Raw genomic sequence first — 25422 nt, forward strand, 5'->3', positions numbered from 1 at the left:
ACTCCAGGTTTGAATATCAGAGTACTGCTAAGAGCTGCTGTGGTCCTTATGTGTTCAGCATCTAAGGGAGTACCCAGTATGCTACTGAAGAGCTCCTACCTGCCGTTGAATGTAGGGTCTTGTTCTGTGGATGGTACGTTGGCCTGTTAATATTATCTTACATTCCAGGACTTAGAGTGCAGTACATTTCGGGGCGGAAAAAAAAAAAAAGGGTGTTTTAATTAACAACATTGAGAGTTGATAAGAATTTAGACCAGCTATAATATATTGGTCAGAAACATCACTCAGTCTGTGCCAGGTGGTTTTGAGTATAGAACAAATCTGAGTTTACAGGCTGTTTTGCTTTGAGATTAATCAAATCTAAAGCAGCATGAAACTCCTGGATCTGACAAGATAGGTTGGATTGTAAAAACTGAATTGCTAGTTTTTATGGTAAAATTTAATGTGAAATAGTTGCATACAGAAATAATATATACTTATTTCTTAAAGATTAAATGTATCCCTGTGGAATTAAAGACAAATACTTGTTGGCAAACTTCATTTTAAACTAATGTTCTGAAAGCAAGGTGGAAAAATAAAAGGAGTTAAAAGAAGATGATAACAATATCTCTCTCAACATGGTAACAATTTTAGCACCCTGCTGAGGATGAGAACTAGAAGTCCAGGGTTTAGCAACCTGTTGCAGAACAGGCAGTGAATACAATTGCATCCCTAAAAGATCTCTGTAGGCTTTATCCTGACCATCTGACCCTACTGTGTGACAAGTCCGTTTGCCAGCCATACCAAACAAACAGAAATACCTTACCCTTTTCAGATTTAAGATAACATTACAGCTTGTGAATAAGATTCCTGGTATGTGGACATGACAACTATGAAAAACTATAATTTAGGACATAGACTATTCTCTTTATGATTTTATGTGGAATTTCACTTTAATGCGATGTAAATGACAGTAAGAAATACATTCACAGAATGTTAAAGCCTTCCCATTAAAAATTCTGGATGCATTTTATATTCTAATTCATGTACAGTCAAAAACCCTGATAAAATCATATTACTGATTTGACTGCTGCACTTATCGTATTAATGAGGATACTTTATGCCTTTTGAAAATTGGGATATAGTCCATTATGTGATTGTGAATGATATGATCGTATCACATCAATTTGTTATTCAATCCCACCCCTCCCTTCAGTCAAGTTTGTATATAGGAAAAGCCATTGGTGAACGTGCATGGATGCAGGAAAATCTACATTTAAAATTAGTCTTTTCTTTTATCTATTCACTTGTTAAACAGATTATATATACTATTTTTCCAAATGCTGAATTTTACTCGAACTCCAGAGGGGATTTCATAGAGGTATCCCAAATCTATATAGAGTAGAGGAGCACCAGCTAAGGATGGCTGAAGGTAAGACTCGGCTAGGTCAACTCTCCATCTTTGTGGGTGAGTGGAAGGTGGGATCTGCCTCCCTTCATGTTGGGCATATACCATATTCTAGACTAATCCTTTTGGCTCTGTGTAGTCACCCCTACAGGATGATAGACTTTCTTCTATGCCTGTTGCCCTCCAAAGACTATAGGGAGTTGGGCTTCTAATTTGTATCTTGTAGACAGGGAAAGTTAGATAAGAAAAATCTAGCTTGCTAAAACTGCATCTTAAAAATCGTTTCCAACTCCTCCAAAAGAGCAAGAGGTTAGGGGACTGCAAACCAGCATTTTTATTGTTGAGAGCATGTTTGTATGTTGGAACTGCATGGATAGTTTTAAATATTTTAATGTCTTCTCTTTGCTAGTTGTCATGTGCTTTGCCTTTAAGGAGCACTGTTGTCCTTGTGGCTTTCTCTCTGGCTGTTTTTGCTTTTAGGTCTGTGGCAAATATTTTGCCTTGATGGAAATAAAGCCCCCTGATTTTCCCACATGTGGCTACTGGGAGTGTTTCCAGACTGAGTAGAACTCCCTATCTCACATGATGAAGAGGTATAAATTCTCCAAAACACAATAGCTAAAGTATAGAAGTCCTGCCTCAAAGAAATCTTGAAAGCAGCATTGTAACCAGAAAATTAAATCTGTATTCTGGTTTCTTTCCCTTAGAATCTATCCATTAAATATTTAATTCTGCCTGTAATGATGTTCTCTATCATTAACTTGTCACTGAATGTTATGTTTTTCTGATGCTGCCATCTCCACTCAGGGTTCTGTTGCTGCCTGTAGTTTTCTGGCTTTGAATATTACCGTCAGTTTTCCTGCCCAGCCCATTTTCATATTTCATCTCTTTATAAAAATTTCTTTCTACCGATTTCAATTTCTCTGAGGTGGTGTTGCCACATGCTACAATTCATGTTCTAGTAGAGTGCTTGTGAGAGCTTTGAAACAAAAATTGCCAAGTTCCTACTATGCAATCTTGTCCTTTTAATTTTTGGACTTGTTAATGCAGGAATATGACTTGAAGGGTTTATCAAAGTGTATGTTCTCCTGAATTTGACTGCCAGCATCCAAGCAGTTTGTTTGTAATAACTGACTTCTTACTGTAGCTCAAAGGAATATCATAAGACTGCACGTGTGCACAGGCACACACATGTGCGCAGGCGGTATGAAATAGTGGAGTGTAAGCATATTTTACTTGAAAGTGCCCTATTTTGGGGTGGAAGAAAGATATATATTTAAAGGTCAAAGGGAAACATTAATGGTGTTAGATAAATTTTACCCTATTTAAATTCAAACCCAATAAGAACTTCATACAGTCTTTTGGACAAAGCCTGCGACGTTCTAATCTCTGCAAATCCACTCTGTACTGTGCACTGCTCTTCTTATTAATCAGTTCTACAGAGCTGTATTCTTCTCAATACTGTTACACGCACTGCATTTTTATTCTTCAGCTTCAGCTTGGCCTTTTCTATATTTTTGCTTCGTCTTACATTCAATTACCCACAGCCTAGTTTTCAGAATAGGGTACTATTGGTGGCTGCATTTATGCAACAGCCCATTATGTCATCTTGCTTCATATATTTTACTCTGATCCTTTTTAGGATGAAGCTCATTTGAGAAATCTTTCCTCTGCCTTTGGGGAGAAATTATGTTCCTTCATCCACAGGGTCTGAAATTTGCCTTCTCAATGGCTTTGTTATTAAAGAATGAGCAAACATGCAACTTATTTACATCTTGGATCCTGTTACTTTGCAAAACTGCAAACATGGTGCTGTGGTTTCAGGAATACTAAAGTATTCTAATTATTGTTGCTCTATTTGTTGTATTTAGTGTTCCAAATTCAATGTGTACTTTCTTCAGAAGCCTAATGTCTTCTCTGTAATATATCCTTTTGTATTTGAGAAGTCCATCTCACTTCTATATGTGTGAGTTTATCACAAGCATTTGTGAAACTGGAAGCTGTTTGTCCAGTGAGAGTTCTCTTGAAAAAAATCCACAGCATGGAGCTTGTGACATTTGATGAAAGTACTGGTCATTCTTTAGGGATAGTGTCTGGGGTTGAATCTTAGATTTACTCAGAACTGCCATGCTTTTTGATGTCATTTTCACAGTTTCATTTAAATTAATTTTTCTGACCAAGATATTAAGGACTTGTTAATTTATTTTTTTTTTTACCATGAGACTTCATTAACAAGGGTATGTTGTTGAAACCAGAATATAGCTATAGTCTTTTATATGTATTTATAACTATATATACTATAAATACATGTGTATGCACACACAGTAATTGTTTATATTTATCTGTAGGTACAGATATACAATTGTCTTCTACTGGATTTTCTGGCATTGATGAGTTACTGTTCACCAACCAAATTTTTTCCTGGGCTATTTTGACCAAAAATTCCTTTACAAAACTGATGGCACTATTTCCTTTTTAGCATCAAATTAGATTTCCTCCTACTGTCTCCTGATCCCAAATTTTTTTGAGCCGTGATTTTTCTCCCAGAACCCTTGCTTCATCTTCTGCTTGGAGAACTGGAAGTACATGCCATGTTTTGATTTGGTGATGGAGGCGTATGTTGTTGTTGGTCATTTAATATAACTGCCATGTACAAATATTTAATGCTTAGGATCCCAGTTAAAGAGAAATTGAAACCAGAATAATCCATGCAATTGGCCAGCTTCTGTATTTAGGATGCAGTTGTAATGTTTGTATTATCTTCAGTGTTGTTTCCATAATGTATGTATACTGAACTATATAAGGCTATAGATTTTGGAATTAAGAACTGGATTAGTTGCCAAAAAGGAAAGCGGAAATCCCAGCCACAATATTTTAGAAACCTCATGATAGGAAATATAGAAGGATTTTGCAGGTATGATAGCCAAACAAATTCTTAGCTTTTAATAGCATAAAACATAGTAAAAGCTGAAAGTTCATGCCAGTCCTTCGAAATAATTGTCTTTAATTAATATTATTATTGATCATGTAGTAGGAGACACAACCTGAGTGATACAAAGATTTCAAGGGAATGCTTTACAGCTTAATTATGTTTCCCTGGGAGATTTAACATAATTCAATTTATTTTCCCTCGTGTTTCATCAATCATTATATGAATAGAAAGGATATCTGAGCTTCATTTCTGAGTGAATTCCTGTAGACTCAAGAACTTTTGACATTATAGAGAATAGAGAGAGGAATGGAGCACACCTTCTGTGGAGGAATGAACCTTCAAAGCCTCTAAGACAATGGTAACACTGTTCTCGATTGTTGGTAAATTTTCTGAGGACAAACTGTTGAGGCATATGGCCTCTGTAAACCCAGTTCTGCTACAAGAAACACGCTGAAATTGGGCCAATTAATTCTTTTTAGCCAGCTATTTCTGAAAATATTTTATTGTGCATGGAAGATGCACAAGCATATTCTCTTTGTCTTGCAAAAATTACTGATGAATTTAACTCGTTTTCTGTCTATTACTGCCATAATCCATGTCACAGAGTAAGTTATAGGTGGTGTTGAATCTTGTCGTTGCTTGGTACCCAGCAGGCTCTTCATCTTCATTTTGGAAGCTGACAAGTTATTCAGGATATTCATCACCTTTTATGGCAGGCTTCCAAAGCACCCACTGAAATGAAATAGAGATTATTTTTAGGGCAAAATGATCATCACCTGAGATTTCTTTATATGTAGTGTACTGATACTCACAGACATGTTTTATACAAGGAAGAAAGTATATTTACTTTGCTAATACCGTTTTGGTACAAGTCATTGCAACTGGTGTTCTCTCTTACCTGTCTCAGTACTCTCTTGGTGGCTGACAAGCTTTCTGTGTGCGCGGGGGCTGCCAGCAGGCTGCAGGTGAAAGCTGTGCTGAACCCTGGCCAGGATGTATGGGGCTGGGTGACTGCAGCACCATTGCAGGGTGGTGCTGAAGTTCCATTTGCCTGCTTTGTGCACTTGCTCCACGGGCTAGTTCGCAGTGGCGGGAGGAATTGGAGATCATCTATTGCTAGGGGGTTAGATGAAGGAGCTTTTTAGAAAATATCAAATAAGTCCAGATCTGAGTCAGTGACTTTTAAAATGAAAGGTCTGCTCTGTTACCGTTAATGGGCAGGCTTTCATAATTCTTTGCTATTAGAGTACAAACTCCCTCTTTTCAAAGCCTTCCTGAACCTCTCATTGTCCAGCATTTGTATCCCTCACTTTAATGAGTGCTAAATAAGAATTATATAAGTATTTCAATAATTCTCACTGGACAGTTAATTAAGCAGCACTGACTCTAAGGAGCAGTCAGCTATTACCTCCTTTTACAGACAAGTGCTTCCACAGACACAAAGGGAAGAGGTCAATTTAAAAAAAAATGATGTGTGGATTAGTAATCTTTCTCTGTAATAAATGACCTAGCTAACAAGCTGAAACAGTGAAATAAAAACTCACCTTTTTTTTTTTTTTCTTAGTCCCCTCATTTTTCCGATCCAATCTCTTGTGTTCCTTCAACCTTCTTTAATACAGGAAATTAATTCCCTTTAACTTTTTGGGGACTGAATATTTTGAACTAATGCTCTCCAAATTTGCTTCCCTTAGAAAATTGTGTGGGGCATGGTCCTGCCCAATTCTTCATTACACATTCTTTTTTAACAGCTTCTGTTTTTTCTCATATTTGATAGATCCTACCACAAACTTCAAGTAGAGTGAGTGCAGAGGACCATAATACCAGTCTTACACACAGGGTATTTTATTAAGTCCAGCAGTTAAAAATGTACAAAGTTCCTTGTAATAATCCATTCATTCTGTTCTCGCCTGATTCTTGGAGTAAGCCTGCACAATTATTCAAATCCCAGCTTTTAGCTACAGCATACACCTCGCCATGGGGCTATGCCTCTGTAATCTTGCTTTGGTCTTGCATGTCAAATGGAATTAACTCCCATAAGAAATGTACGCAAAGACAACCCAAAGTGTCTAATCCTACTGCTGTCTTAAATTTCTGAAACTCAGACCTGTCATCTTTTTCTATAGCTTTGTTGAAGTTCTCACTTATGCTTCAGTCCATCCAAAGATGAAGTTTAGGGAAATTTGCATTTTTATATATTTTTTCAGTTGTGCACTCCTGTGGCCTTTTCACGTGTTCCCTTTGTAGAATATTTTTTTTTCGAACTCAAGTCCTATTTTATACACAACGAAATGCCTGGTGGAGGTGGATTCGGTTTCTTTTAGCTGTCAGTATACAAGTTTAAACATACACAGCATTACACTACTTGACGATGCACATGCCACATGGGTGTGTGGAAATAATGATATCATTATGACTATACCTTAACAGCTCAGCCTGGCTAATCACAGAATCTAATTCTGACTCGATTAAATCTCAAGTCGCGTTGCTTTTTTCATGAATAAAATGCCTGCTGAAATGAGCTTTGCTTGGTGTATCTACACTGTTTGTGTCTTGTACTAGAAGTAGATTAGCTTTCAAAGCAGCCTTTCCGATGTGTGTGTCTTCTGCTGTTCTCTAGGGGGCATGCTTTCAAATTTCAACAAAGAAAAGCCTACATTATAAATAATAGAAGGGATGAAAAAGCAAAGCATTATCAGAGAGAAACTTAATTTTCCACTTATTCAATCAAATATCAACCAGATCTGATTAGGGATGGCCAATTTTCGATGAACAGGCAAAATACATTTACATAGGGGATCCAGTTTCAACGTAATTTCAGTAAAAAGCAATTACAAAATTATAGTTGGATAGAAAGCTGGTTCTTCTAGGTGTCTTGGCTAAGTGAGGTTGGAAGGGTAAAACAGTAACTTATTGTAGTGGGTATTTAATAAGTGGTAAGCCACAGCACTCTCCACTTGAAAATTAATTAAGGCCATAGAATGACCATACTTGTACAGCAAATATGTTAATGGGTAAGCCATGGTAAGTGTCACAACAAAGCCCAGAAAAAAATAATGGCTTTATGCCTTGTTTTTGCTGATTATTACATCTTTTAAAAAAATGCTGTTGTACTTTGTTTTGCTCTGTTTTGTTTTCACTATTTTGGGAAATAGAGTAGTAGCATTTAATTTAGGAACTGCATAATGTCATTATTAGAAACTGAGACTGAAACTGAGTTGCAAAAAAAGGTTAAAATATTTGCTTCTGTAATGGCACTATATAAACGTCAATGAAATAGTGCATGTCAGCGAGACTTTCTCTTTAGGATTTTTAGGCGGGCTGTGTGGCTCTTAGAGTACAATTCTGCTCAAAAAGCTTGAGCTAATCCTTTATATTATGTAGCATTTAATTTATGAGTGTAATTGCTGCATTATTTTTGTTGTTATTGAATAAGTGAACTCAGTGGCAAACAGGTTATCAAATGACTGTTCTACTTTAAGTGGATTAAATCTTGAATTTTCTTCCAAGAAGTCCCCTCATTTAGAGAATATAGGCAATTCTGTCCTTCAGGGTTGATTTTTGCATGCTCAGATCCCATGAATTTTGAACTTCTTCAGCAGTTCATGTGAGGGTGGGGAGGGGAGCATTTTGGTTTTGGATTCCCCCCCCTCTGGCTGTGTGGCCCTTACTTCAATAAGTTTGAAAGGCTTTATGTTAAAAATTACTAAAACATTTTTTTTTTTTTTTTTTTTTTTTGGTCATTAAACTGATCAGGATAATCCTCAGAATTTGTAAATCAGTATAGATCTACTGAAGACAGATATCAAGGGGTTTACTTCCCTGTATCTACTAGTCTAAAAAGTTAGGATGAAATTAATATATGGGCTATTGCTGTAGCAACATGGTGTAATCAGTAAAGGAAATTCTGAAAGGTATTTTTGAGTGTCTTTCTCTTGTTTTCCTTCCTTAATATATTCCTTGATTACTTACACCATTACGGTGCGAAATCTGTTGAATTTTGCAGCACGTTCTATTACTGTAAGGATTTTATACATATTTACCCATAGAAATTAATTCTGTGCTGAAACTTAGCATACATTTCTCTTGATACTGCTTTCACCATTAATCAGCTGCTGCTTTGCTCATACTTCCAAGGAAGAATAAAATACCTTATCTTTTTCCAGCTAAGGAACTCCTTTTTCCTTCGGAAAGATTCATATAGTTGTCTCTGGCTCTAGTCAGGAAGAGAACGTGGAAATTTATCAGTAGAACTGGTTGAATGTTTTTTATGAGGAAACATTTTCAATCAGAAAATTCTAATTTTGTTGAAATGGAACCTTTACATATAAACAGGTTGGATTTTAACAATATTTTTAATAAAAGCTAGCAATAACATAAAATACAAGGATTTTGTGAATGTCAATCTGTTCATTTTCTCTATTTTTGGAAGGCCTGACTGTTTTTCCCAGCTTTAGATACTCTCCCTGTAGCCATTACAGGCCCCACTGAGCAAGCAGCAAGGAGGTGTGTCTCTCTGGCAAAGCTTGGGAAGAGTCTGTTAACTTTTAGTCTTCTGGAGATCTCCTCCCTGCCATGGTGTTGTTGGACACCTTGCCACAAAGCTAGAAGTAATGGGAGATGTCATTTTAAAACTTTGCAGCTATGGACTGTGGTAAAGGCACTGAGAAGCTTTGAAGTCTGGGGACAATCTAAGTACCTTGGGAAGACTTAAAAGAAAATGGAAACTACCCTTCAAACTGCAGTATGTGGAGAAATGTGATCAGCTTGGCAAATGATGATACCTGTAAGTGGATGGTCCATTAGGGGTAACCAAGAAATCTGGCTAATTGGAAAGGATCTCAAGGGAATATGTAATTATGAAGGATTAATTAAATGGGAGAAAAATAAAAAGTGTGTTTGAGAGTAGAAATTATAGCAAGGCAGAAGGGGATAAAGCATTGCATGTTTCAAGCAGCTGAAGAAAAAACAAAAAAAGAATGGTAGAGATAGGTAGGAATATTTCCAGGTCATCATGTCAGTTCAAGTGAGTAAAATGAGGCCTAGCTGTTATATTCCAGTAAATGAGGCTGGTGTCAACTTTGCTCAGTTAATGAGTGATAACTGCGTGAAATCAGAAGTTGGGATTGAGTCAGCATACACACAACTGTGCAGTATATGGGATGAATGGCAGTCACACACAATGAATTCCAGGCCAACAGAGCAGCAGGAAAAATGTGGAAGTCTGATTTGAAACTGGAGAGTGATACCTTCTTGCAAAAGTTACGGTGGTTTGGGTATGGGAACTGCTGCAGTGTATGGTAGCCCTTGCTGTTTGTCCAACCCATCACTGGGGTGCTCGTCTCAGTGTTGTGTGTACCCCAGAACAATGCTGCTTTCTCTTAATACGCATCAGTTTGAACCCTGAGACTCAGGTAGTGGAATCATCCCTGCAGCAAGGTTGAAAGAAATGAGGCAGAGAGCTGGGCATATTGTCCCAACTGTATTCAGTCTTGGGTAAAATTTCTGTTCTTCAAGGATTCCCTGGCTCGCCAAACTTTTCCAGATAGTGACTGAATTGATCACGGCCCCCTGTGGAATGGGCCGTGGGAGACGGGAGCCTTGTTAGGCAAACCTAGGCACCTGCCAAGACCAAAACTCTTTCTCCTCAGAGATTGCTCAGAAATGCTGGAAAAAATTCTCATTCTTTCCTTTCTTCTAAATTCCTCTTTTAATACAGGCATCCCAGGCCTGTTACTGATCTTATTCAACAGTTAGCTGAAACTATGGGCACAGACCACAAAATGGTATGGGCTGTAATTTCATTACTATGTCAATACTGCCTATCCCCTCGGATCACCACCTTCTCTGATATTATGTCTTGGTGAAGCTGAGGAATAAATGAAAAGCAGCTGACTTGAGATTAATGTGGTCAAAGCAACTTTGATGCAGGTTCAGGGCCAGAAGTGTTTGATAAACTTGGAGGCACCATCTCAGCTAAAGACCTCTGCCCAGTGATCAGCGGGTTGCTCTGTTATTTTTTGCAGCTAGAATGTCTGCTTCTCAGTTCAGCTTGCAAAGCAATTACACTGTTCCCTATCAAAAATGTCCTCCAATACATGACTAAGCTAAGTGACTGCGCTTGCAAAAGTGGGGACAGAAGGCGATTCTTTGCAGCCCTTAGTTTGTATCAGACGTGAACGTAGATGGATGAAAAAAACTAAGAATTGCTGCCGTCTTGGAAGTTCTTCCTTCATTACCCTTTGAAAGTTTGTCACATACTTGCGTTTGGACAAACTGCGCTCTCCGTACAATACTGAGTAGGGATACCATGTAGTTCCTTCTGTGTGTGTCTCTTGTCTAACTGAAAGACCTGTCCAAATTTTGCCTAAGATCTTGAGATGCCAGTGAAATATGAGTAATGATGGCAGCCACGCACAGATGATTCAGTTCTGATTTTTTTTAAAGAAAGTGTTTCATTTTACTATCTCATTCAAGAGCAAGAAAGAAGAAATAAGCCATTTCAGGGAAATTATGCATAATCATGGACCTTAAACACCTTAGCACTGAGCCCATCATCACTGAAGGAGGTTTGAATAGGCTCTGTACTTTCTCCAGAGATATCCAAGGAACACTGCAGGGACAGGAAAGACTGATACCTTGGTCAAAGTGGTGTTTTGGTCTCAGATGACTTGGGGATTCTGCTGAAAGTCTGGTGTTGTAGAAATGTATGATGGGACTGCTTTGTTAACCCAAATACTTCTACATATAACTATTAATTCGGTGACTCTACTTTATTTTAAGCTGGAAGATGCTAAGTAATTGTGCCACACTGGAACACTTTAAAATATATCCAATCTTCCTGAAGAATCATCTTAAAATCATCTATTATCTTGTTTTCAAAGAATTTACACTGCAGGACTAGCTTCAGGTTGTTCTGATGGACAGAGTGCGTCCTGAGTAACAGCTTGAATGAGAACTACAAAACATTTTCCCTGGGGCTAATAACTTAGACAATTGTATTTTATTCTCCATAAATACATCAGATGTCCTAGACAAGTTGTAATGCCTCTGTTGTTGTCTTTTTGCTTACTACATCCCTCTTGGTCCTTACAGAAAGACCTCTAAAGAATGTGGCTGAGGATTGGCAAGATCCAGGGACCTTGGGCAATAATATTTTTGTAACGCTACCTGCTAACAAAGAAAACCAGTTGTCTTGGCAGATACCGTGCTCTTGTGCATTCTGTGCCTCCACCTCTGGCTGACAATTTTGTAGATCAGTTTTTGTTTTGTTTTCCTGTATGTTGAAACTTTTTCAGCAGTGATAAGTCACCTCATTTTTCCATACTTTTGCCACAGCCTCCCACTGCCCCTCTCTTTCCTCTGTCAGCTCCAGAGCTGCAGATTTATTCTGCCCATAATCAGTTTCTGAGTCAGTTTGGGTGACCTTGATTCCGGCTGCAATTTTGTGACTTCTGTGTTACCACTTCACTTCTCTTTGTGTTTCCCTTTTCACCCTTTCTCTGCCTTGACTGTTTATAAGTCTCTACCTTTCTGTAGAATTTTTCCATGCAGGACATAGCCTGAGGTATTATTGCTTAAAATTCTAATAAATGTGTGTGTAAGTGTGAAAGTGTGTGCGTGTGTCTACAGTACCAGAAATATCCTAAACCGTTTCTAGGCATGTGAGATGTTAGTCCTCTGCTTGAAACTGCTTATGGTTAGAAAGTCTGCTCCTGCAATTGCACACACAATGTTGTGATGAGTCTTGGTCTTGACTGTAGAGCTCTAACCACGCACATAGCTTCCTCTGTGCCATCCTTCTGCAAAAGCAGTTGCTGAATGTGCAGTAGTGCAGAAAAATGATAGAAAGCAGCAAATGTATTGTTTTAATTTCAGGGGGAAAACCCCCACCAAAACAAAACCAAAAACCCAACCTTTGTCCATATGCATTTTATATTCTTTCAGCATTGCCTACTTGTTTTCTTTTTATTTAGCTTGTTTGTTTCAAAACGCCCTCGCAAACTTTGGCTTTGATTCCAAGTTGGCTCATTTCATGTGACTCTCTAAAACTTGCCTTTTATCATGTATTGCTTTCTTGATTGTTTAAACTCTCACTGCTCCAGTATCTAAATGTATGAGCATGGTCTTAAGATGATGGTCTCATTTTCAAATAGGAGTATCAAAAACACTTAGCAATGTGCTTGCAAAGTGATTTTAAAACCTCTGATAGAAGCTATCTATTATAATAGCTCCAAATACTATTATTAATATCTTCAGCCTCTCCATTCTGTTTTTGCTCAAGCCATGCCCAAGAACAATTAGCTGTTTGTTTGACCCACGTTATAACATCAGCTCTCCATTATGATAACAGTGGACTAAGAAAAACACATAATCTTCAGATTTAATGGGGCAGAAGACTGCAAAGGGCCAAACCCATCTTGATCAAATGCCCTGAAATCAGCAACTTTATGCAGAGGTGGATCTGGCACAGGGTGATTTTTATAGCTGTACCTGATTTGCTACATGAAAATATAGGACTAATATCAATGATGTAGCAACAGATTAGTAATAAACTGTGGTGAAAGATCGCAAATACTGTGGGGGAACTCAGTATCACAAATTGTTGTCTTTAGGGGAGCCACAGTTATTTCATGCTGACTGTTGGTATACATGCAAATAAGAAACAAAGGATTTGAGGAAGAAGGAACGTATATGCACGTGCTTCTCACCTGCTGAACTGTTCATCATTGAAATGATCTATGCAGGGACTGTTGCTTTTATAAGGTCAGTGCTAGCTGACCAATAGAGTGGCACATCAGTGGATGGACACAATACAAAGGACATCACAGTGCATTATACATATGCTAATTTTCTGAATAGAATGGTTGGTATGACACACTGTAGATGGAATAGCCTCTGGTCTTACGTGAGCTGTGTTTGTAGAACGTAACCTGCAAATATGCTGAGATCCTATGGCTTAAAATGAATATATGGGTCTGATAAATGGCATCACGTTATCTATTTTATACTTCTATTGAATGCAGAGCACGTGCTGCTAAGAAACAAAAAGGACATGCATTTATTTTCAGGCGTAGGACTTTGCAACCACTTGGGAAGAATATTCTTGATTGAGAACCAAAACATTCCATGATGCTTAACAAACCTGCAAATTGAAAAATCAACATCTGCCCTGTGTAGCAACATAGCAGGAGAAAGACCTATAGCCTGAAAAACTCAAAATATTCCTTAAATTATATTTCTGTGCATTTACAAAATTACTACTCTCTGAATCAAAAGTCTCAAGCTGTTTTTATATGAGAGCATATGTTGTGTCGATAGACAATATCTCAGCCTGTAGTTGTACATGAAAAGCCCTGCTGCATAACATAATGGACAGTTCTTTGAACACGAAGCTGCATCTCAGTGAATGCTCCCGTAACAATGTTTTAAATAAATGATATGCATCATTAAATCACTGAGGACGACTAACTCAATTGTATAAAACCCACAACTCCTTCAATCACAGTTACAGTTCTTATTTGAATATTTTAGTTTTCACCTGAGCAGCCAATGGAAGCGAGGGAAGCACAGTCTGCATTCAAACAGATGAAGGCACTACTCTAAAGGAAACGGAGAGAAACCTGTGATTATGTAGTTACCATAATGCTGGCTGCTTGCTTAATGTCTGCATGGGATTTATTTTTTTTTTTTGTTTCCCTTATTTACATATCGCAGACATGTTTATAAAGTTACTTTTAAATAATTTATTAGATTGATCTTTTCAAAATTCTGTTCAGGCTAGGTGTCATTAGGAAAAGTTATTTAAACTTATTTAAAGGTTTGTGCCTGAGCAAGGCACTTACCTGCCTGACTGCTGATATTCTAAAAATACCTCCATGTCCGTACTATTATCCATTCTTCACGTCCAATTGCTCTGTTATGGTAATAGTCAGAAGCACACCATGTAGTAATTACTTACAGCTGACTTAAGAAAAGAATATTCAACTCCCCCACTGTTCCACTAGAAGGTCTTTATGCACTATTAACTCATTCCTGTTTATTAATACTCTACTGGTAATTCTGGCTGCTGCTTTTTAGGTTTATAATAGGAGGACTATTAAACAGCAATTATTGACCATATGGGTTAGTGAATATTTGTGGTGGTTGTTGGGTGGTTGTTTTGTTGGGTTTGTGTTTTTTTTTTTTATCCTTTTAAGTTGTTTTTAAGGAGCCACATCACAATATAGTGGTGCAACTTTACATCTGCCTGGGATTAACAGCTTTGGCAGCGTTCCCCACCTAGAAAATGCAAATTCCGTATTTCAGAAATATCAGCTGAAGCTGTGAAAATACAGAACAACTTAAAAAACATGAAAACACTGTGCCAGACAAAGTGAAAATCTTTGTCTTTTTTTTTTCTTTTTCCCCAGCACTATATTGCTTGATCTTCTTTCTTACCTACCATTCTGTTTCTTTTTCTTTGACCCTTTTTTTTTTTTTTTTTCAGTTTTTAGGTCTTGTCCTAGAGGTTTGAAATGGTAAAGTATAAATTTTGAACTAATAAAACTTATTCTAGAAAAGTGTGAATTATTGCACTTTTAAGAACTAGAAATCTGCCTTCCTCAGTAAGCTTGCCTAGTGAGAAGATGGAGGAGAGACAAAATTACAGCAATTATCTCTCAAATAGCTGGGCTGAAAAAACTGTGTCTTCCCCACTTTCCTCTCCTGCTTTTTTTTTTTTTTTTTTCCTTTTAGTCGTTTTAAAATCTAACTGCAGTTCCTGCCTTTGCCAGCAGCAATATTGTCACTCGTGCCGGTTTGTAGCGCTGACTCCTTTTCCCACTGGTCTGTACTAGGAAGGCCAAACCAGCTCCAAGTTTTGGCATCGGCTTTCCTTATGGTGAGAAAATAAGCCAGCCGAAAGTTGGGGAGAAAAAGGCTTGCTATAAAGAGAGTGAGGTGGCAGGAGGATGCAAAGGCTTTAGCAGGGAAAGAAGATGGAGCAGCGATGAGAAAGTGTAAACAGAAGTATGGGATGTGGGACAGGAGAAAAAGTGTGAATTCTAGAAAAAAAGCCAGCGCATCCTGGCGGAAGAGGGCAGAACATGAGGCAGCCGTTCCAGCCCCCATCATTTATTTTCTCCTTGTGCCTTATGAGACAATTCCATCATCACGAAAGAATGTGGCTTTGGGACTGTTGGTGACTACTGGTGAATTCTGTGGGACGTGAAAAACTCCATTCTAAACAAAAATTATTTGGTAGCCGAGTTGATTTTTTTAGGTACAAAAGCACTGCACTACAAGCAAATATTTTTCAAAATATGTTCTCACTTGTAAATTCTCTTTGGGATTATCTCTAACACTATTGAAGAAAAGTCAAACTTTCAAAACCAATTACTTGTATTTGCCACTGACTCTGCTTTTTTCTAGATTTTTCTTAATCCTTTAATACTATTCTTACACTTTCTTAGTTCAACTTGTGTGTGTTTGACTTGGATTATCAGTTTTAGCTGTGTCAGTGTGGTCTCCTGAGCTGATGACCAGTAACAACTCCATTTAGACATGATTGTGGGCACAGTTGTTTCCGATGATCATTCCATCATTCAAAAATCTCTGCAATACGAAAATAATTTATGTCAAAAAGAATACAATTGGCATTTAAAATCTGCTGGTTTATTGCTAACAAAACACTTCCTCTATTGTTCTTTCCCCCCCCCCTCCCTCTTTTTGCCTCTTTTTCCCCCCTCCCTCTTTTTGCCTCTTTCCCCCCCTCCCTCTTTTTGCCTCTTTTTTCCCCCCTCCCTCTTTTTGCCTCTTTTTCCACCCCCTCCCTCTTTTTGCCTCTTTTTTTTTTTCTTTTAAATTCAAATGCTTTATTATAGTAAAAAAGCAAATTAGAAAAGATGGCTAGGCATGATGTCATCACAAAGGTAGCTTCTAACTTAATTCAAATATTAGCAAGTTACATTCTTATTATTTACTGCTTAACCTGTTGAAATACAGGGGGCTTTAATGCAATAACATATATACCAGGCTTATGCAGGCATGAATGTGTGCTAACACCACACTAAAAATAATTATATTACAACAAGAACAAAAAAATCTGTCCAGCTTCTGGGCTGTTAAAACCGAAGTAGAGGTTTTATTCTGTTTACACCTATCATACCAGAATGCCAAACTGTCATTCATTCTAAAAATAAACATTATATTATGCAGTCTTTTGTTCTATATTGCTGCCTGAGTTTTCATTATAAAATTTGTGGGTGGTGTATTACATGAAAAGCATTCCCTCTTTCAATAATTATGGATTGGAAGGTGTATATTTTTTTCCTAAAAGCTGGTGCACTTCAGTGTGATGCTTCTACATCCTGAATGTTATGGAGACCTTTTTTCCCCAGGTGACAAAGCTTACACAGGAGGAACTGAAGGGATGTGCCCTTGGTAGAAGCACGGGACTGGTGTAAGGTAGAAGGTCCTTGCTCATGGACTTTACCCCTGCCTTGCCCAAAACAGCTGCACAACGTTGGTAGGAATCTGCTGAGTGACTTTAGACAAGGCGGCTGAAGGTATAAAAAGGTGACATTGATTTTATTGCTTAGAAATATGGGCTAGTTAATTTTCTTTATGTTCCTGGCATCGTTGCCATGCTGCTGGATTTTTTTTTTTTCTTGTATAGATTGTTATTTAAAATCATCGTTTGAGTGGATAGGTGTCATTTCAAGTTTGAAATGAGTAACTGGAAATCTTGAGTGAGATGGCCCTTGAAGTGCTGCAGGCCTGCAGTGGGTCTCTTGAGCATGGGCCATGTGCAAAATATATATATTAGAGTGATGTCAGAGCCATGAGGAGGCTGCCACAGCTGCTGGGCCTGACCGTTTAGCGTTGAGCATCAGTTATTTGTGAGGAAGGGCCTTAGCTCTGAACTCCAAAAAGATAACTGAGCTTGCACCAGTTGAATGGCTTGATTCTCTCATCCCTCGTTTAAACCTGCCCTGAAATAGTCAATCGTATTCCAGTAAGAGAACGTTTAGAAGTTTTATTTTTACAAGATCAAATTGCAGGTTAAAATTGACTATGCTGCTGGTATGTAGTTTAGTCAATCTGGTAAATTAGTAGAGCATGATACTCTTTGAGAAACCGGAGTGTAGGAGCAATCCCTGAACATGCTTAAAGAAAAATGTTGTGCGAGTGATTCAGCTCTTCTTGCTGTTGCAAGGAAGAGATTAGAGATGCACCACTTTGTCAGTTCATCTCCTTAACTCATCATATATTATTTATTACAAGGATTTGGTTTCTTAAGCCTGTCTTTTTTTTTTTTTTTTTTTTTTAAAGATACCACTGACTATTTGATCTTGGGGGCTTATTTTTTATTATGATGATTATTATTATGTACAGGTACGTGGGGAGGGAAGGATTTGGGGCTACAGCAAAATCCAAGCTTTTTAACATATGGAGCATCAGTGTTTTCATCTTGTTTTGGCACTTTTTACACCTCATGCTGATGGTGTGATTGTGATTGGTTCAAGTACATCGGGGTCCCCCATAGCCTCGCTTTTAAGGGGCTTTCTGACTCTTTTATAATGTGTTTCTCCCTTTTCTGGTATAACCAAGCATGAACTCTGTGTGAGATGTAAACTGTTATGCCATCTGTATGTTAAGTGATTATGTCTCACCTTAAAAACCCAGTGTTAGCCAGGCTTGTTGTGCTGCACATCCCCCTCCCGTGGCCCCCATGCTGCCCCTGTCTCTCTCACATACATGTACACACACACACACGTGTGCACACACCTCTGGGGTGCAGCGTTTTTCTTGAGGGCAACATGCAGCCCCCGTGAAGGTTGTGGGGTGCTCTGGATTTGTGTTTGAACTGATGTGAGCGTGCAGATGCCATGTCTCAGAGCTCAAGTGGCTCCTCTTTTTGTGCCTGAAGTCAACTGTGCGAACGAGGACTGAGAAGTGAAAATGGACTAAAAAAGAATAAAAAAAAAATCATGGAGTGTTTAATGTTCTGATTGAGCTTGCATATCAGGAGTGTGTCAGAGGGAGGAATAACAACAGAGCATGTTTTCTACAAAAGTACATGCAAGAGGAAACCCCTGTGGCTGGGGCAGGACAGGAGAATGGTAGAACTGCTGCAGAGCAGCAGACTTCGTGTAGCTGGAGATCTGACTGCAGGTGTTACATCAGCTCCTTAAGTGGCAGATGCACAGTGACTTTTTATGCAGTAACATACTGATAGGAATGAGAATAATAGCAGAACTATTGGCTAAATTGAATATTTAATCTTCTATGGCTAAAGCTGTTGGGAAAGGAAGAGGCCTGTTAAGATGCTGATATTCCCATGCCATATCTAATATCCAAATAACATTTTACAGGAAAATGGTAACCCTACTGACATCCAGCAGAGGATAGTCACTGTTGAATCAGTTGGTCTTCTCCAGCAGTTCTTTATTTGGGGGGCAGTGCTGCTTTGCTCTCTTGCTGTCTGATATAATACATTGCTTGTTCTTGTTCCTCATGGGGTCAGGGATGATTATGAGCAGCCAGGGTCTGCTGAAGGAAAAGCAGAAGAGAGAGTCACTTCAAACTGGGACTTATGGTGGTTCTACTGTGGCGCTTGTGGAGCCTGTCAGCTAAACTGCTTAGACACCTTGAATTCATTTGGCAAGATTTGAATGATAACACATTTTGTTTAAAGAAAATAATTCTTATAGCAAATCAGCCCCTTTTTATTAAAAAAAAACCCCACAAACCAAACATTTGTCATAAGACCTGTTTTTAAAAAAACAACAACCACCAACCCAACCTTCCAAACTTGCAAATCAGTAAACTAATGAAAATATTAATGTTTAACCTTTTTCCAAGTTAGCCAAAGTATCTTAACAGTGGGCATGTGCATTCTTGACATAGCTGCTGTTACAGGGTAGATACTTCCATTTGTCAAATGTTTATAAGAAGCCTTTCATTTAAAACAAAAGAATGTCCTGTAGAAAATAGGACTAGTAAGTGCTAAAATAAAAAAAGAAATTAGGCAAGAATAAACTTGCTGTGTGGTTGGCAATCTGCGAGCAAAACTGTCATGAATTTGTTCAGTTCCCAAAAGGGTAATCTGAGTATGTTTGATTAAAAGAATTGGACTGTTCATCACCTGAGGTAGACATGAAAAGTTATAAAGAATATTAAATGAAGATGTAGCAATTATGACATATCCCTACTTTTTTCTCTCTTTGCCCCTGTCTCACCAGACTGTTGATGAGAGCAGAAGAATGAACAGATGGTGGCACCATCCTGTCTCTGCACTGAATACTGCCCTGGAGTTGTACACGGTGCAAAAAACATCCTCATGTGGAGAAGCAGATAGAGCTCCTGCAAACTGTAAGTGTCTGCTCTGTTACATTCCTTTACAAACAAACACCACCACAACAACAAAAAATACACCTATGTCTTTCTTAACTGTAATTTTAATGAAATTCCTTCCGAAATGTTGTTTTGAGATCAGGTAGAAATACCTGCTGTACAACTTGTTGTGGTCATTCAAAATCTATGCTTCCTTTCCTGTCTGCTATTCCACCCTTTTGTCCTTCCTTGCCCTGACTGAAACATTTTGAGTTCATTTTTTATAAGTTCTGATAAATCTTTCATAATAGATTTTGGGGTTTGAAGCTTAATGATATTAAATCCTTCCTAAGATTTATTGTCAGTTTCGCTTGACCTGGGGGTCAGAACTTAAAACATTTGATGGAATTTGTTGCAGAATCAGGGAATGTGGTAAAAGTTGCTATTTTTGGTTTCTGTTTTGCTGTGTCTAGAAACTATAGATTTTAAAAAATGAAATAATAAATAATGTTTTATTGGGTGTTCAAAATACAGTGAGTGTGTGTGTTGCATGAACTTTGGTTTCTGGACAACCTGATTTGTACTATTCCCGATAAAAAGACGCAAAGGCATCCAAGGTTTTGGCTTTTAGAATTCGTTAAAAAAAAAACCACCTCCCAGTAAAGGTGTAGACTGCCACAGTGGTAATTTGAGCTCTTGGTAGTTGGTTTGCTTTTCATAGTTACCATTCACAGGCCCTGTTGAAGGGTTCATAGACCCTCCCAGCCTTTCTGGAAACACTGCTCTGTACAACATCACATCTGTATGTGATTGCAAAGAGGGCCATTGCTGTCATGGAGCTGGTGTGGACCAAATGTTTATTGGAGATAGGACCAGTGTTGGCCCAGGTCTTTTTATAAAATACAGACTGGGTTGTTGGCTTCTTTCTGCAAGTTCCTGTTGCATAGAGCAAAGTCTTTCGGCTGGCCTACTGCTCCAACTAACCAGAAGAGGCAGCCCCATAGCAGTGTGTGGAAGAGGTGCTGTCTAGCAAATGGTATTTCATCCAAATGGGGCCAAAAAGAAATTAAGTTTAGCAAAGAAAGCAAGTTTCATCAGTTAAGGCAATAAAGCACAGTCCTGGAGCAAGTCAATAATGCTCCATTGACAGCCAGTCAATATTTGTACTGGATTAACTTTTCAAGGAATGTGGAGATTTCGGGGAGTTTTATGTAAACACTGTAAATAGGTTGGGACACTAAAGCACGTTTACAAATACCGCATGTCAGATTAGATTAGAATCACTTCCAGGGAGCAGGATTTTTCCTGCCATGAAAGAGAAATTTAGATCTTGTGAAATGAACACAGATACAAATTTTTTGTTTGTCAAATATATTCAAAAACGTAGCTGAGCAGATCTCATGCCAGTGCTGCACGGAAGGCTTCAAAGGACAACTTCTGTCTGAGGCCACATTAACTCATCTTCTATATGCACCGGTCCCAGGCTCTGCCGGGTAGAGCTATAATTTAGATGGCTTAGTGGCTGCAACTTGGTTAACATGAACGCTGTGCAAACTGATTTAAATTTTCAGAATAATGTCATGGGTAGAGCTATTAAGAAATATGCTCAGTGTTTGTGGTACTTGCTCCTTGCTGAAGGATCAGGCAATATGCATAGAGAAGACTGAAATGAGACCCAAACATGCTAGTTTCTAACACCTGTAGCACAGTAACACGGCTCTGTCCTTTAGATATAAGTCTTGCAGCTTCTCAGTGGCATGCCTAGCACTCACTTCTAATAAAAAATTGATTCACTGTTTCCAAAACCAGAATCAAAGTGAATAAACATTTCTAGAAGAAAGTACCATTATTTACAGTGGCTTTTTTTTTCAAGACATTGTCCCTGGTTTTCCTAACTTGCTCCCTTACTCTAATGGGCTTGAATAATTTCAAAATTCACACTTTTCTAGAAGTAATGGAGGGTGATTTGGCCTCGCCTGCCTTCCCCAGGGCATGGAAACAAGGGCAGGCAGAAGCTGGCACTGCCCAGATTGGCAAAACAGTTCAAGCAGATCTTGTTTTGCATACGTGAAACACATGCACAGCACTAGTGAAATCCATGCAGGTAACACATCACTAAGAACCCCCCTTGCTGGAAGGTAGATAACAGCATTTTATTCCTTTTTTCTCCTGCCCTTATTTTTTTTCCTCACAAAAGGTAATGAGGCCATAAACAGAGGTCTGACAACTAATTTTATCTGCAGCAAAATTAATATCATAAGCAACAGATAATTTTAGCTGAGCAAAATTAAAAAATATATATTTTAATGACATTTTAAAAACACAAAATCTAATTTTTTTCCTTCTGAACTACTCATACCTAGCTCTTGTGGAGATGCTCGCTCATTTAGTGAACAAATGTTCTCCTTTTGTATACTTCCTGCCTCAACAGCAGGCCTTGCTGGTCTCAGCCTGTGGTACAAAGTTGCTTTTCATTTTCTTTCTCTTGTTCTACGGTTCCTTTCAAAGCAGAAATGGTCCGAGGGAAAAGACATTGCTTTTCTTACCCCTCAATTTTCACTGACATTAATAGGAGACAGGTGGCCAAATCCCTGCACACAGCTTTGAAAATTTAAGGTCTAACTTTTTTTGGTGGGCAGATTCTTACATTGCCGGAGTTGTGAATCCTCTGAAAAGATATTAAATATGCAACTATACCATGTCAACAGTGCCTAGAGCGTTTATCTACAAAATTATCGTCTACCTTCCAAATCTACAACCCTAAAATATTGATTGGTTAAAAGGCAGTGGATAAAGATTAAGACAGCACAGCAGCAGATTACCCTAATCAAATAAAAAGACTATTAACAGAGCCGCTCACAGTTCTGAAGATGTTGGATTGAAATACAGATGTCTTAACTGAAGTGCTATGTCTCATTTTTTGAATGCATTTTTGAATGCATTTAAATAAATTACCAAATAGAAAGAAAGCAGAGAAAAACTCCTCACACTTCAGACAGTAAATTTCCATTTATAATAAAATTATTTTATGCATTTCAGTAAATAGTTGGAACTTTTAAAGATCTTTTTCATTGGATAGTGAGAAGTCAAGCACTGGATTCTCAGCTTAGAGAGCTCCCTAGGCGCATGTGTGAGTTTAAACCTGTGATTGCATGTGTGTACGTCAACGTGAGCACGTGTGTAGTAAAAAGAATGGAGTGACTGCTTGAGAGCAAAGCATGGTACCAAAGCCAGTGGTTCTGCTTAAACAGAACTAATTTTCAGTCTGTATTTGATTGTTTTGGACTACTGGTTCTAGACGATGGTTTTAGATGGCAAAATTTAAGCTTGTATTTACCAGAAACCAGGACTTACTGGTTGGTGGGGTTATAGGGTGCAAGGATCTGTCCAGGTCCTGAGTGTTTCACATGCAGTGTATGCCGTCTGCTCAAACCCAGCATTGCGAATCACATCTCCAGACCCTCAGTTCAATTTGGATGCATTAGAAAATTGTGTCTGCTTAAAACCAGCACAGGTTCAACTGGTTTGGAATTAGTCACAAACATTTTCTTTAGCCATATGCTTATTAATGTTTAGTAAGAGCAAGCTACTGGGAATACTACTTGGAAAAGAGCGATATTTGTCACTAACTCTTTCAATGTATAGTGGGAATTTTTATCCAGCCAATGGCTGAGTTGTGGTTTATCCTCTTGAAAGAATTTCCCATTGAGTGACGGCTAAGCGCAGATTGAGCTAATAACCCGTGCCCTAGGTTGCTGAAGTAATGGAGACAGAAAGAGAAAATAGGGTGGGTAATGTGGGTAATAATTTTCATCAGTTATGGACAATACTATTAAATTACTGACTTGTTGAAATAATGTGTCACCAATTAATAATGTAATTTCAACTTCCTAAACTTTCCTACCTAAAAATTTTGATTTAAAAAGAAAAGATTTAAGAATGTGTGAAAAAATGTTGGTGATATAACTAATTGGTATGGAGGTCTTTTGTTTTTGTTTTTGTTTTAAATTGCACCTAATTTTAAGTCACAGTGTGAATGAGGTTTTAAAAGATTTTAACAGTGATGTAGATAAATTTGGAATTAAAATTGAGATCTGAAATGTTGTGTTGCTCCACTTTTAAAAATAAGTTCCCTTCTAATTTGCAATTAAAATGTATAGAATTTGCATAAAATGTGTGAAATTAGAGATAATTGAAATACAGTAGCTATAAATATGTCTACTCCATTTGAAAAATAAATAAAATGTCCACTAAAAGGGTGCGAAAGCCGTACTCCCTTCCCTGGTTTCTCACATTTGGATCTCTGGCATTTTTCACACTTTTAGAGCTAATTTTTATTGCAAAACAATATGTTACATTCGTAGCAGTTGTGGGAATGCAGAATAGCCCCTGGCAGCTCTGTAAAAAATGGAATGTTAGGAACACATTTAGAAGAACACAGCTTTCAATTTCATCCACAGCATTGATGTTGTGGAATCATATTAAGTGTGATCTAACGAAAAAAAAAAAAAAAAAAAAAAAAAAAAAAAATAAGCTATTATTTAAAGTATATTCATTCTATTCTGTTTCTTATGTTTTCATAACATAACAAGTTGTCATGATAGAGTGTGTTTTCAGGGAGCATGGTGAGAATCAAACCCAGGTTAGCGCGTTCCTTGGTATGTGCCTTGAGTGCCACACTTGCTGCTCCGTCTGCAGCCACGTGTTCCTGCGGTCTGCTTGGACTGAGCTGCAGCATGTCCCCGTGGGGGCCTGGGAGTGGACCCGTGGAGGAGCATTTCCTATTCCCACCCAGGAGAAGGGCTGCCAGGCTTGTACATTTGCCCAGGGAAGGTTTCATGTGCTTTTCCACCCTGGAGGCAGCTCTGGTTCCTGGTTTTGCTGCTGTCTGTTTCCGCAGAGTCGGTCGAGTTGGCGCCCATCAGGCAGTGGGCAGTGCTGGGGGTGCTGCCTTCTACCCGTTGCAGTGCCATCCCCTTCACGTGCTCTGATCTCTGCTGGCCCAGTGTGTTAGCATTCAGTTCTCTTGCCAGATCCTCGTTTTTTTGGCTGCAGAGCAAAATGCTACTGCTGTGCAACCAAGTTGGCACAAGGAACTGTATCTTTCACAGATAATAGAACTGGAAAGACAGACCTCTACCATATTGTCAAATTATACCTTATTAGTGTGTGCTCTCGTGAATGTCTGCCACTAGAGTTGAGGAGTATCTCACACACAAATTGTAAAGACATTTCTCTAACTCCAATCTTGGAACTCAGAAAAATATTATTCATATAATACCCCATGCATCTTTTTTAGTGAAATTGCACTGTGATGTCCTGTCATTTTCAATGCTGTGCAGTGTTTCTGTTACTGGGGAACACCAATCAACTTCAAAAGAGCTGCTTTGGTGCAGAAATGGGCAGCTATTCAACTACTCTGCATCCAACACAAATACCCACCGCAATTTGATGTAATTCACACAAAACTGAATTGGAAGGCCTAGGTGAAGGTTACTGCACCGATTCGTCAGTGCTCCCTATCCTGTAATATTATTTCTGGAAACCCTGTTTTCTTGGAGGCATTCCTTGCAGAAGGAATTATGCCAAAACAAAAGAGTTTCCATGCAGGTACTATCCTGAGGCCAACTGAAATTCAGCAGGTTTTAATGTCGATGGCTCCTTCAATAGCTCCTCCTTGTTCTCTGTTGCAGTGGGTGCTGTGAGAAATCTTGTAGTCTGGCTTGGGAATGTGATTCTTTCTCTACCCTGCTCCCCCCTTCCCGCAGTAATTTACACAATTATATAG

Source organism: Athene cunicularia (assembly GCF_003259725.1).
Source record: "Athene cunicularia isolate RWA chromosome 3 unlocalized genomic scaffold, athCun1 chr3_part1, whole genome shotgun sequence".
NCBI lineage: Eukaryota > Metazoa > Chordata > Aves > Strigiformes > Strigidae > Athene > Athene cunicularia.